The following is a 13,294-nucleotide window of genomic DNA, read 5'->3' on the forward strand; positions in this document are numbered from 1 at the left end:
GGTGAGAAGCAGCTCTGGTTGCAAGATACGGGTCTTGAGGGACGAAGTGGACAGAAGCTGCCCATCTCCCTCTTTGCTACCCAGGCAGAGAGAGGGGCCGGGCTGCGGGGCTCTGCCAGCTGTGCGGGAAGGCGAGGCCGGGGCGGCCGACCTGGGGACCCTTCACCTCTGCTGCTCCACCTGCCCCAGGGGCAGCCTGGTTCCGGACCTTCCCGGCCAGTGCCGCAGTTTCTCCCATTAGGAGGTCTCGGGGCGCCCCCTGCTGCCAGCTCGGGAACACCAAGCGTGGCCTCCTGCTACAGTGCCTGAGCCCCGCACACACCAGAGCCTGTGCCCCTGAGGACAAGCACCCGGCCCACCTCGGGTCTCCTGAAGGACAAGAGAGCGCTTGGGTCACAGCTCTTTCAGCCGTCCCAACGCAAGCCAGAGCCCTGTTCATTATGAAGTCCTAAAGCCACAGGTCCTCCGGGACACAGGCCCCCCTGCACGGTGCTTCTGGAGGCCCCTCCTCCCTGAGCCCCTCCCAGGGCCACCCTCAGCGCGCCTCCACCCGCCGTGTTGATCTGCTTCTGGAAGGGTCCACGCTGCTCACCCAGTCCGCTCCCGGGGCCCCTGTGGCCAGCCCGCTTTGCTTTCGGGCCCTCGAATGTGCCCCCCGCTTCAATGCTGGGGGCCTTGCTCCCCAGCCCAGGAGCCCCGCCTCCTCTGGAGCTCCCCCACCTCCCAGCCCACGTCACCCTGTCCCACGTCCCTGGTCCCAGCAGGTGACACTGCCCTCCTTCTTGGCTCCGTGTTCTGCCCACTTCCTTTCTGAGCCCGAGGCTCCTGAGAGAATCCGAGTGTCCCGGGCCTGGAACAGCTCCTGGCCAGTGTGCATGGGGCTGGCTGAGAGCACGGACTGAACACCTGGGTCAGGTCAGTGCTTGGCCAGGTTCACCTGGTCAGTGTGAGAGCCGGGTCCTGCCGGCCACTCACTCGGCTGTCCCTGCGCCCGGCTGCATTACCCTCACTCCCTCCCGTGACCCAGGTCCGCTGGAGAAGCGCCCGCCCCCTGCTCCTGCACGGGGAGGGGACGCCTCTCACAGTCACATTCTTTGTTCCCAAACCCACGGGCTCTGATTGTATTTGTTATTTTAAAAAAAAGATTTAATTAAATACCATGAAAGCTAATGAACTGAACAGAGTTTTGTGCGTGAAAACTCAGCTGCCTTGGAAAGGCCCACACGAGGTGAACATTGCCGGAAACTACTGTCAAGTGTGGGTTGGAGAACTCTGGAAAGTTGGAACCGGGACCGACCCAAGCGTTCTGAGGAATCCCACACCTGACAACATGGACGGCGCATCCGAGAGTGGGCTCCAGGGGGCGCCACGCTCACTGGAATCTTAGGATAGCTGGTCAAAGCCCGCCAAGGCAGAGTTAAGATTTGGGAGTTACATGCCTAAGGCCCGCGTGATTCTTCATAAAAATCATTCCTTCCTTTAAATGATCTGTGAGAATTTCTGACCAGGTCCCGGTTCACTCCATGAGAAGCCTTCTCCTGAGCCGAGGGGACCCTGGCCTGGGGTGGAGGGAGGCCAGGCAGCAGGGACCCATCAGGTGCCGGAGTGGACAGGTAAAATGCAGGACACCCCAATACTAAAAAGTATTCATTGATTATTTGAGATTCGAATCTAACTGGGCCTGTATTTGTATTTGTGAATCTGGCAGCTCAGAGCCATGTGGCCCTGCCTGGCCCGTGGTGACAAGCCCAGGCTCTGGCCCAGAGCCAAGGCTTTAGGCTCAGGCAGGCAGTGAGAGGGAGCTCCAGCCCTGGAGCTGGGGCAGGCATGGGAGGGTCTTTTCCAAGATGCTTCTTCCTGGAGCATCACAAAGGTCCTGGCCATCACACGGGATGAGCAGCTGGGCTGCAGCCCTGAGCTCCCCTGGTCCAAGACAACCGGAGTCCACGGCTGTCTAGGGCCCAGCTGAGCTCGTAACAGAGAGAGCCTGAAGGAGCCAGAGAGGTGGGGCAGACCTTCCTAGCAGAGCCCTCTTCCTCTCAGGCTTGGAGCTTAGGGACCTTGGGGCCAGGGATGAGGACATGGGGGCAGTGCCCCAAAGCCCCAAGACTTGGAGAATGAGAAGCATCGGCATAAGATGTGAGCTGTGACAGATGCCAGGAGCCTGTGACACGTCTGTGACACAGCGCTGGACAGGCTGTGTCCCCAGGCCCCCAAGGCTCCTGTGCAGCAGTCATCTTCCTGGAAATACTCCCCACGAAGGCAGCCCAGGGCCTCGGCACCATGGTGGTGCAGGAATCGTGTCCAGGCTGTAGGTGTGGCCCTGGCTGTGTGGGAGGAAAGGGCTCTGGAGAGTGATGGGAGATGCAGGACAAGAGGCTGCCCACTCATCCCCCTCCCTCCCAGGGTACCGAGAGCTCCCGAGGGCCACATCCCAACACCGCAGGGCTCCATCAGCGTCGACCCGGTATGGGCGTAGCCAGCATGCTCTGTCTGTGACGTGGTCCCAGGGAGCAGGGCTGGGAGTCCGGGTGGAGCCGTGAACAGAAGGTGCGAACCTGGACCCGGGGCACACCGTTGCCCACCTGGGGCTCCCAAGACCTCAGTCTAGAGGAAGCGCTGATTTGAGGTCTTCTGTCTCGTTGGTTGGGGGTTGCCCTTGGGAGTTAACTCCCCAAACTCCAGCTGCGGGGTGCCCGCTGGGGTCCTGCAGGGGTCTGGTGCTGGGGTCTCAGAAGCACGGAGGGAATGGAGGGGGGCTGCAGGCGAGGGGCTGCAGAGCAGGTGAGGCCTGGGCGGAGCTGGGCGCTACGACTGAGGCTGAGTGGAGGGCTGGGCGTGAGGTGGGCTGGAGACTGCCCCAGGCCTGGGTATCCCTCAGTCCTCCCCCCAAGGACGCAGTGCAGCGCTCTGAGGCCAGACCAGATCCAAACCCGGGGCCACACTCCCCTCGTGGCAAAGTCAGACTCAGCAATCTGTGTGCCGGAAGGCGCGGTGAGCCTCGAGGTTACCCGGGTCACCTCGTTGTGTGATAAAATACTGCAACACTTACTCAGGTGACCCCACCCCTGGGTTTCCACCCGTGTCATCTGCTAAGGGCCTGGCGTCATACGGCATTCTCTGCGCCAGGCCCCTCTCTGGACCATCCACCGAAATCCCTGCCTCCCAGTGTGGTCAGAGCTGTTGCTTTTGTCCCCACTCACTGGGGAAGAAACCAGCCGAGGCTCTCAGAGTTGGGGACCTGCCGGAGCCGCCAGTAAACAGTGGAGGCCCAGGGGCAGCCCCGCTCAGAGGGTCAGACCACACTTGTTCCTGCGCCAGCCCCCGCCCCACCCTGGGTGCACACCGTGCCCCGGCAGAGTCTCATTCAGAAGGCCTAGCCGCGAGCCCCGGCATTTCGAACACGCTCCCGGCGTCACGATGCCACCGGTCTTCTGAGGGCCCCTGGGCTCCGGGGAGCTGGTGCGTCCAGCTGGCTGCCCAGACAGACCCGCCCGGCCCGCCCTGGGAGGCGCACGCTCCAGGGGCTGCTGCAGCCGCCCTGTACTGGCTCGGGGCCCACCCTGGCCACAAGAAGCGCAGAGGGTTCTATAACCCATGGCTCTGGAAGGACAGCCGAGGGTTCCTGAGATCGGCGGAGCCGGATGGCCGCTCACTGGACAGTTACTCACATTTAACTGTGTCCAGCACTGTGGCGTCTGGACCACAGGGCTAGGACGCCCGCCTCAGGCCTGTCTCACTGAGGGGCGGGGAGGCCAGCCAGGTCCCTGGCTGGAGAGGAAGCCCCTCCTCTGGCCTGGCTCAGGTGCCCCCGCCCACCCCCTGCCCCTCTTCTCCCAGGCTCTCAGCCCCTCTCAGTTAGCAGGCAGAGGCTCGCTGGCAGCCCTCAGGGTGGATCCAGCCCAGATGTCTATCCCTCAGAAGTGCGAGTTTTCTTTCACTGGATTTGGACATCTTGGTGGGAGGGGACTGGGGGCTGCATGGCAGGCACGCTCCAGTCCTCTGCAGGCCGCGTGGGCCCACTCATCTCGTGCCCTCCTGGGTCTGCGGTTTGCATGTCCTGTCCACTCTCCGCAGGCAGTGGGTGGGGCATATGGGGACCCTGCCTCCCCAAGGCTGGAGGAGAGAAGGACTTTCCCGGGAACCAGGTGAGGGCCGGGCAGCAGAAGGTGGCTGGGCAGGGCGGGTGGAGAGGAGGGTGGTCTGAGGCAGGCTGGGGGTGCACGTGCAAGATGACCCCTGGGTTCCTTGAAGCACCCTGGGGGACCCCGGGCTTTGGGCTGTGTGGGGAGGCAGGGTCCGGGGACAGGCCTCTGGCCAGCCCCTCTCCAGGGAACAGGGTCTGCCATGCCACTTGGTGTCACTTGGGGCTGGGGGTCGCTTCCACAGCATGCCCTGAATCCCAGTGGTGGCCGATACATCTTTTAGGTGCAGTGTCCTGGCCCCCATCCAAAGGCTGGGGGCATCTTGGAAGGACTTGTGCTCTGGAGAGATGGGGAGCGGGCCTCAGGCAGAGACGAGCTCAGGGTGGACCATGAAGGGCCATCCATCCTGCCAACCAGATGTGTGGGAGTGAGGGGCTCCGCCTCCCTGGCTGGCCCCAGACTGAGGTAGGATGGTCCAGTGGTCAGAGCCCAGGCTCAGAAGGGATCCTACTGCCTGAGTCTGGCCTGACCTCTGACAGGCTATGAGACTGGGCAGGACACAGCCCGCCTCAGGGCCTCAGATTCTCACCTGAGAAATGGGCAAAATCATGGGATAACATCCAGGAAGCTCCGGGCATTTGGTGATACCTATTACAGTATCAATATTAACAAGATTAAAAGTATGAGCCTAAATTTAAGGGAGCAGGAAAGAAAAAAAGGCTTAAGACACTAATATTATCGGTGCCGGATGAGACATTGTGTCCATGAAACAAAATGGGATGTCACCATGAGAGTAGCATTCTGAAAACAAGAAACATTATTGACAATTCAAAATATAATAATTTAAAATTTTAAAAATCAACAGAAAGATAGGAGGGTAGAGTAATGAAAATCTCTCGTAAAATACAACAAAAAGACAAAAACAGAAAATAGCCGAGGAAAGATGGGAACAGCAGAGGATGAATTCAGGAGATCTGACATAAATGTCAGCAGTGGTCATACAAGGAAGTGTCCTCGTGGGGAAGGACTGAGCCTCCAGAAAGACAGGGCTGCACCCGCCCAGTGAGAAAAAAGACCCACAGAGGCACAACTTCGGAAATTTCAGGACACTGGACACGAGGAAAGCCTACAAGTTTCCAAGGTGCAAGGTCAAATCACATAAAAAGAATGGGAATTCCACTGGTGTCAGATCTCTCTGGCCACCCTGGAAGCTGGGAGACACAGGAAGATGACCCCAGCCTTTGGATGGGGGCCAGGACACTGTGCCTAAAACATGGATCAGCCACCACTGGGAGAGAATTACAGGCATTTTTGGACCTACGCAGACTCAACATTTTATCGCCCAGGCTCCCTGTCCCGTGTTTTTGTGACACAGTGTACTGAGAAGCTGCGGAACACAGAAAGTCGGTCTCACACCTCCAAAGAGAGGTGAAGGGAAGCCCCTGAGCGACAGGTGTCCTGCAGGCCCAGGGAACCAGGACTCCAGGGACAGGGCTAGATTTTCAGCAGAAAAGGAAATGGCAACAGTAGATTATCTGAGCCTTTGAGCTCTTGGGCAGGTAGGGATGGCATTTGGAAATTCTGATAGAGCATCGAATAATTATAAACAGGTACATGGAAAACTACACTTTCCCCCCAACCCTTCTTTTAAAAAAATAAAAGCAAGGCAATAACTAACTCGGGGGAAAATGTACAGAGAATGAAATACCATCAGAATGCACAACTTAGCTCAGTAGTACATTTTCTTTACCTGGTCATAATCCCTTGAGACTGGAATATTGATTTTAACCAAGCTCTGAGATGTGTTGGGAGGCCAGAGTAGGGAGAATCAGAGTTGAGAGAGGAAGCTTCCAAGAGATAAGATCTAAGATGATAAAGAAAGAGGCGTGTGTTAGTTACCTGCTCCAGTGTAACCAATCACCCCAAACAACAGACCCCAACTGACAGACTCAGTCTGAGTGGGTTAGGAGTCCAGGCACAGGACAGCGGGGTCTTCCAACTCGGGGTCTCCCAACTCGGGGTGTCCCACAAGGTATCGCCTGGGGCTATACCACCTGAAGGCTGGGCTGGGGAAGGAGCCACTTCACTCGCAGGGCTGCTGCCTGGATCCAAAGCCCTGTTGGCTGTAGGTTTCCTGCCACACGGGCCTCTCTATGGGGTGGTTGAGCTCGGGGCCACTGGGTTCCCTCAGAGGGAAGGTTCTGACCCCTGAGAGAGGGTAAGAGAGGGTGAGCACGACGGGCATCTTTATGTACCCTAATCCCAGAGGTGGTTTGCTCACCACGGTTGCCAGGCTCTCTGTACTAGGATCCATCAGCAGCCCCCGCCCACACTCACGGGAGGGCATGGGCACCCACAGGTAGGGACCATTGGGGACCATCTCAGAGGCTGCCCACCACAGGGTGTGGACCAGTCCAGGCCTCCAGGGAGACAGAACCAACAGGATGTGTCTATACCGACAGAGGGAGAGAGACGTATTTTAAGGAGCTGGTTCATGCGATTGCGGGGCTGACAAGTTCCAAGGCTGCAGAACAGGCTGGCAGGAGGGACACCCAGGGGAGAGTGAAGGCTGCAGGCCTGAGTCCACAGATAGCCTGGAGGCGGATGCCTTCTTCTTTGGAGACCTCAGTCTTTTCCCTTTTAAAGCATTCTGCTTAGCCCACCTGCACTGTGGAGGACCATCTGCTTTCATTAAAAAAACACTTTCACAGTGAAGTCTAGGCTAGCATTTGAGCAAATACCTGGGCACCGTGGCCAGTCCAGGTGACACACAGAGGCAACCATCATGGGTGGAACCCTGTTCTCTGGACAGGAGTAGGTGAAGACCAGAAGAACAGCTGGTAGAGGTGAACGTGGTTGCTTCCAGGAGGGACAGGCTGGGCACTTCTCCCCATGCACGGGGAGTGTGGCCTGGAGCAAAGGAGCCAGTAGGCCTGGAGCTGGGCGAGGGCCGTGTGGCACTAAGGTCCCTTGGCCGTACCCGTCCCCTCTGCCATCCTCACCCGGGGGAGGGCTGGGGACAGGGTGATGAGGGTCTGGAGAAGACGCACTTTAGAGGGACACTTGCCTGGAGGAGGAAGGTCCGGGGTGGGAGGGTGCTATGCCCCCCTGGACCGTGGCGGGGACAGGGAGGGCTGTTGTGTAACTGTGGCCAATTTGCTCCGTCAGGCTGCGCCTGGCACACGCAGTGTCCACCCCACGGGTGGACTGAGCGTCCGCAGGCAGTGCGGGGCTGGAGGGAGGCGCCGTGGCTTCTGAGACGTCTTCGGGGCGTGCTCCAGCAGGAGTGGGGAGGTCCCGCCGCGGCTGGCCGCCGTGTGGGAGGGGTCGCGGAGGGGCTTCCCGTTCTGGGGGCAGCTGCAGGACACCACCGGGGGCCAAGGGCCAACCTGTGCTCGCAGAGACGGGGCGATGGGGCAGTCACCACCAGCTGGGCCCTGCTGGCAGCCGGGGCTTCCAGCAGCACTTCCTCCCGTGATGGGAGACGGGGCCCTGCCAGCAACAGACCCCAGGGGAGGGTGGAATCTCCTCCCCCAAACGCAGGCAGACCTGGTCTTTGTGAGACTTCCATGCCAGCCAGGGATTCCAGGCCCCGCCATATTGAGGCTCCTAATTGCAGGAGGGAGACCCAGGCTGGGCCAGTTTCTCCGCAGCCTAAAATAGATCCATTGTTTACCCCTATTCATCGCCACATAAAAGCCGGATTTATGGGAACCGGGGCTCGGCGTGTTTCTCAGCCCGACTGAGGCGTCCGGGCAGCAGGGCCCTGTCCTGCCGCTGTCGGGGGGCTCCCGGCTCTCCTGCCTTTGAGGGTCTCTGCTGGGAGCTGGGCACCAGCCATCCTGGCGGCCGCCCGCCGGCCTCCTCTGTCTGATCCTCCGGCTCTTCCTTCCCTGGTGTTGGTGGAAACAGGTTGATGACAGAGCGGCTTGCCTGGCTCACTGCTCGCCGGCTGTCCTAGATTCCTCAATTCATCTGAGAAGCAGGTATTGTGAGCCTGCGACGACGCAGGCAGCCAGGAGGCCCGAGCTGGGCCAGAGTGGCGGCTCGGAATTAAAGGGCTGCAAATGGCTTTTGAAGCAGCGCTAAATCCGGCTCCTTGGACAGCCGGGAGGCAGCCCATGGGCCTTGAAAGCTGAGCCTCGCCTCCTGCTTTGCTCCCAGGGAGATGTCAGCCGCTGGCCCCTTAAGCTGGCCAAACAATGGGAACACACTGCACACACAGAAATATCTTTAAAGTGAAAAAGAGCGACAAGGTTGTTACCGCCCCCGCTCCACTCCGCTTCTCTGAGCGACCCCTCAGTGCTAACGGCCCGGCGTGGACAGACCCTCTCGCCGTCCCCTCCCCACCCAGCCAAGCGCCGTGTGCGCCCAGGGCGCCCAGTGTTTGTCCTGCTCTGTAAACACGCTCCCCACTGCTGCATTTTTCTCTCTGGATGGTACATTTTGGACCTCTGCCAGGTCTCTGTATATCAGATTCACCCGCTCTCTGCAACAGCCGTTAATACTCTAGCACGGAGTGCCTCAGCCTCACGCCGCGGAGGCTGGGTGGAATAATGCTCCATGGCGAGGCTGTCCTGTGCATGGCGGACGTGTAGCAGGATCCCCGGCCTCCACCCCCTGACGCCAGTAGCATCCCCTGTCAAGACAACCCAGAATGTCTGGGCATTGTCACGTGTCCCCAGGGGCACACTCACAGGAGACCCTGGCTCTATTGTCAGCCCAAGGCCACGTCTATTCGGCAGTTCTCCCGTGGGTCCCAGGACCTGGCTGCTCCACCAACAATGCAGATGCCTGGAGCTGTATCTTATATTCACAGTTTTACTTTATATGATTGATTCCCCAAATGGGATCACCCCCAAAGGCAAACCTGCTTGAATTCAGGGAGCTTGAATTCAGGACTTGTGTGAACCTGTTCCAAAGATCTGGGAAGCCTCAGCACTGAGTTCAGACAGTCCCACAGTTTTGTAAATTTTGCAAAGAGCAAGAAACCAAACGTTAAGCCCGTTACCTTTGCTCTGCTGCCTGTGTCCCGGGTGGTGGGCTGGCCGTGGGCACTCAGGCACCGTGGAGGACATCTTCAGCAGCCTGGGTCTCGTGGGACCCATTCAGGGCATCTGCAGTCTCTTTGGGCAGAGGTGTGTCACCGTTAGCCGTCCTGGGCTAGGGTGAGCTTGAAGGAGTGGTCCTGCCCACACTGTGCCTGGAATTGTGGCAGAGAGGGGCAGGGCCAGAGGTAACATCCTACAGCGCACGGTACAGAAGCACGAGGGGTGGGGGAGGAGAGGCAAGGTGAAAGCCAGAAGCTGCTCAGGATAATGGTCTAAGGTGGAGGATGCAGTTCTCAGGGATGCTCGGGCAGGACACCAGTCCTTTCCTGCCTCAGGCCAGGAGTGTCAACTTGCCTGGGCCAAGGGATGCCCAGAGACCGGTACACGTGCTTTCTGGGTGCGTCTGTGAGGGTGTCTCAGAAGAGACTAGCATTTGAATCAATGGACTGAATAAAGGTCATCCTCACCAATGAGGGCAGGCATCCTGCGGTCCACTGAAGCCAAATAAGACAAGACGGCAGAGGAAGGGCGACCTTGCTCTCTGCTCGAGCTGGGACACCCAAGGACATCCGTGCTCCTGGTTCTCAGGATTCCGACTTGGACCGAATTGACTAAAACTCCAGGCGCACGATTAGAAACTCACCAAACACTTTTTTCTTTATAGAGAAATGTGCAAAATAGGATCTCAGAATCCCCGTGTTTAGGGCAACGACACCTGTGTACGAAGGTATGCGTGCTGAGCGCCTCCACCTATAGCACCGCGTCTTGGCCTGGCTGACACATCTTGTCCTGAGTAAGCCTGGTGGTTCCAGATGCACAAGAGAGAACGTGAAGTCCATAAAGTGATGCGGACTAAGTCAAGGTGAGGCAGTCCCTTCTGGGGGCACGGGGGAGGGTCCCCTCACTACCTTTTCCAGCTCCTGGCAGACCGGCCCCTCCCCCACCCGCAGAGACAGCGACGTCTGTCCTTCTGGTGTCTCGGAGCCGCTTCCCTATCACATCTCCTTCTCGGACTCCTGCTGCTGTCGGCCCCCCTTCCCCGCTTCCACGTTTAGGGACCCTCATGAGGACATTGGGCCCACTGGACAATCCAGGACAACCTCTCCCTCAGGAGCCTTAACTTAACCCCAGCTGTGAAGTCCCCGCACGGTCTCAGTTCCGGGACATGGACGCCTTCGGGGCCAAGTTTCCCCCACCACGAGGCCCGACCCACCCTTGGCCCGGGCGGCTTCGAGGTTCAGATTCAGCTACGAGGCAGAAAGGCCTTCCTACGCTTGGAGATCCGAGGTTCTCAGCAGGGAAAGTGGGCCACCTCGGGGCCGTCGGGGACGCTTCTCCTCCAGCATGACAGAGGGTGCCGGCGGAGACGGCGCTGCCTCTGGTCGCCGGGCTCGGGGTGAAGCTGGGCCGTCAGGCCACCCCAGGGGGACCCGCCCTCCTCTGGCTTGCTGCCTTCCCCCACCGTCCCCACCCCCGGCTGGCGTCTGGGGCTCCAGGGGGCCTGTTGTAGGGTCACAGAGGCCTCCGCATCCCCGCGATGGTGCTCAGGGTCCCACAGACAGCCTTGGGCGTCCCCCGGCAGCTCCTTCAGAAAACCGTCTCCCATGCAGCTGAGACCCACAGCTTCCTCCCTGGAGTGGGTGCTACGCCCAGGGTGGCTCAGGGTCGGGCACTGAGGCCTCCGTGTGCCCTCTCTGCCTAGTGCCCATCTGCCTGCAGGTGTGCCAGCCTGGGTCTATAGCCCTCGCCGCAGAAGGATGGACAGACAGACCCACTGCTCCTGAGCTCCGAGCCGAGCGGGTGACCTCGGGCCGGCCCTGCTGTTCGGGCACTGCTGCTACCACCCCTGGGCCTCCACAGGGCGCGGGGGGGAGAGGCCGAGGCCCCCTGAGGCTTGGCAGGTGGGGGACACGGAGGGAGGCCAGCGGTCAGCTCGGCTGGCGGCAGAAGGGGAGGGCTGGGTCCCCGACTGGGGGGCAGTGGGGCATCAGCCTGTAGAGAGGGGAAGAGAGGGTGGGAAGAGCAGTGGCAGCCCAGGAGGGGACCCTGAGGGTGCGGCGTGGGGGCAGCTGGGCAGAGGGAAGTGGGGGATTGGGGGAGGAGCGGCGGCCACCCCAAGGGGCCTCACGGGGGGCCCGCATCTCCGGACGAGGTTTCCAGGAGGAGGGCAGGGGTGGGCCGGCCAGAGTGCTCAGGAGGGGAGACAGGCTTCCCCGGGTGGGGGGGCTTTCAGAAGGTGGGGAGGGTCAGAGTGGAGGGAGGGTGGGCGGGAGCTGGGGGTGGAAACGGTGAACAGACCACTGGCAGGCAGTGGGGTCTGGGGTCAATGGGCTCAAGAAGGAAGTGGTGTGTGTGGCTTCGGGGTGGGGGGCCCCCTGGGGACCACAGCGGGGAAGGCCTGGGACGCGGGCTCGGGGGACGTGCAGGCGCGGGGGTGGGGGAGCCTCCAGCGGAGAGAAGGGAGAGGCGGGTGCTTGTGGGCCAGGGCACCACCTTCCCCGGGTGCTGGGGCTTCACTGATTCCAGGCACCTCCTCCCGGGAGCCGAGTGCCAGGCCACCCGGCGCGCCCAGAGCGCGAGCCTTCCCACGCGCGCGCGTGCGGCGGGCAGGCGGCTCTCTCTTCAGGCGCTCTCTCTGCTGCACGCCCCCCTTTCCATGCGAGGGCTCGGGGCTCGCACTGATCAATTGCTCACGTGGCCATCAGAAAGTTGCCTTTCAGGAAACAGTTTTGTTGAATTCCCCTAAAGTGGCCAGCGACGTGGTGACTGATGGCCTCATTTCTTGAGGAGTGACCGGGTAGGGGTGGAGGAAGGGTCTGGGGTGGGGGTCACCCATGGCTGGAGGCTCCTTGGCCGGCTGCCATCAGCACCCTGTGCCCAGACCCACCCAGGGATTCTGTGCACCTGTCCCGATGTGAGTCACAGATGGTCAGCCCCAGAATCCAGCCTGGGGGATGGAGCCAGAGAGGCCTGCTGAGGGCCAAGGCTGGGCCAGGGCTGGGCTCCTGCAGAGTGGAGGGAGTGGGCCTGGGGACAGGAGAGGGTCTGCAGAGATGGCCGCTGGAGCTTAAGGCGTCGGAGGCCAAACCTTCTGGGCATGGCCAGGGGGCAGGGCAGCAGAGAGAAGGAGCCGGAATTTGTCCGGAGGGCGAGGGGCCAGCAGACCCCGGTGGAAGACCAGGGTGCAGAGGGGTGGAGTGCTGGCCTGACCCTGTGGGGTCACCATGCCCCGGGGGCCCCAGGCAGGGACAGTGACTCTCTGTTAGGGGTTGGACTGTGTCCCCTAGAGAGATAGGTTGAAGTCCTGTTCCCCAGCATGGGACTTTACTTGGGAATAGGGTCGTTACAGATGTGATTAGTGAAGGTAAGATGAGGTCACCCTGGAGAAGCTTTGGGCCCAAAGGGAATGTGACTGGTGTCTTTATAAGAAGAGGGGCGTTTGGACTCAGACACACAGGGGAGAGGCCGTGTGGAGACGGAAGCAGAGATGGGAGGGGTGGGGCCACCAGAAGCTGGAAGAGGCAGAAAGGACCCTCCCCTAGGGATTTTGGAGGAAGCCTGGTCTGTCCAACACCTTGATTTCGTACTTCTGGCCTCATAACTACGAGAGAATATCTTTCTGTTGTTTTAAGCCCCCCGGGTCTGTGGTGCTTTGTTACCCCAGGAGACTAACGTACTCCCTTCCCCCAGGCATGTCCTGCATTTAGGAGATCTTCATGGCCTTTGGGGTGACTCTCAAGGTGACTAAAGTCTTTCCTGGGTGGGCCGCGTTCTCAGAGATGCCTGGTGGGGCTTGGTGCTGGGCCATCTCCATGGTAACAGAGCACGTCCAACCATCAGGTGTGGAGAAGGCTGCCCCCAGACGATGCTGCTTCTCCTGCTTTGAGGGGAGGGGGACATGGTTCCTGCCGTGACTTCCCCCGCGAGCCCCCTTGACCTCCCTGACCCTCGGGAACTCTGGTCCAGACATTCTAATCCTGCAGGCCCTTCCCCCTTTGCTTCCTCCCTCCCCGTCTCACTTCCCAAATTCCAGCTGTCTGGGGCCACCGCAGTGCCCAGGCTGGCCATGGTGTTCTGAGGAGCCATGCTGCCCCCTCT

The sequence above is a fragment of the Mesoplodon bidens genome (genome assembly GCF_964165515.1).
Source record: "Mesoplodon bidens genome assembly, chromosome: 8".
NCBI classification, from domain to species: Eukaryota; Metazoa; Chordata; class Mammalia; order Artiodactyla; family Ziphiidae; genus Mesoplodon; species Mesoplodon bidens.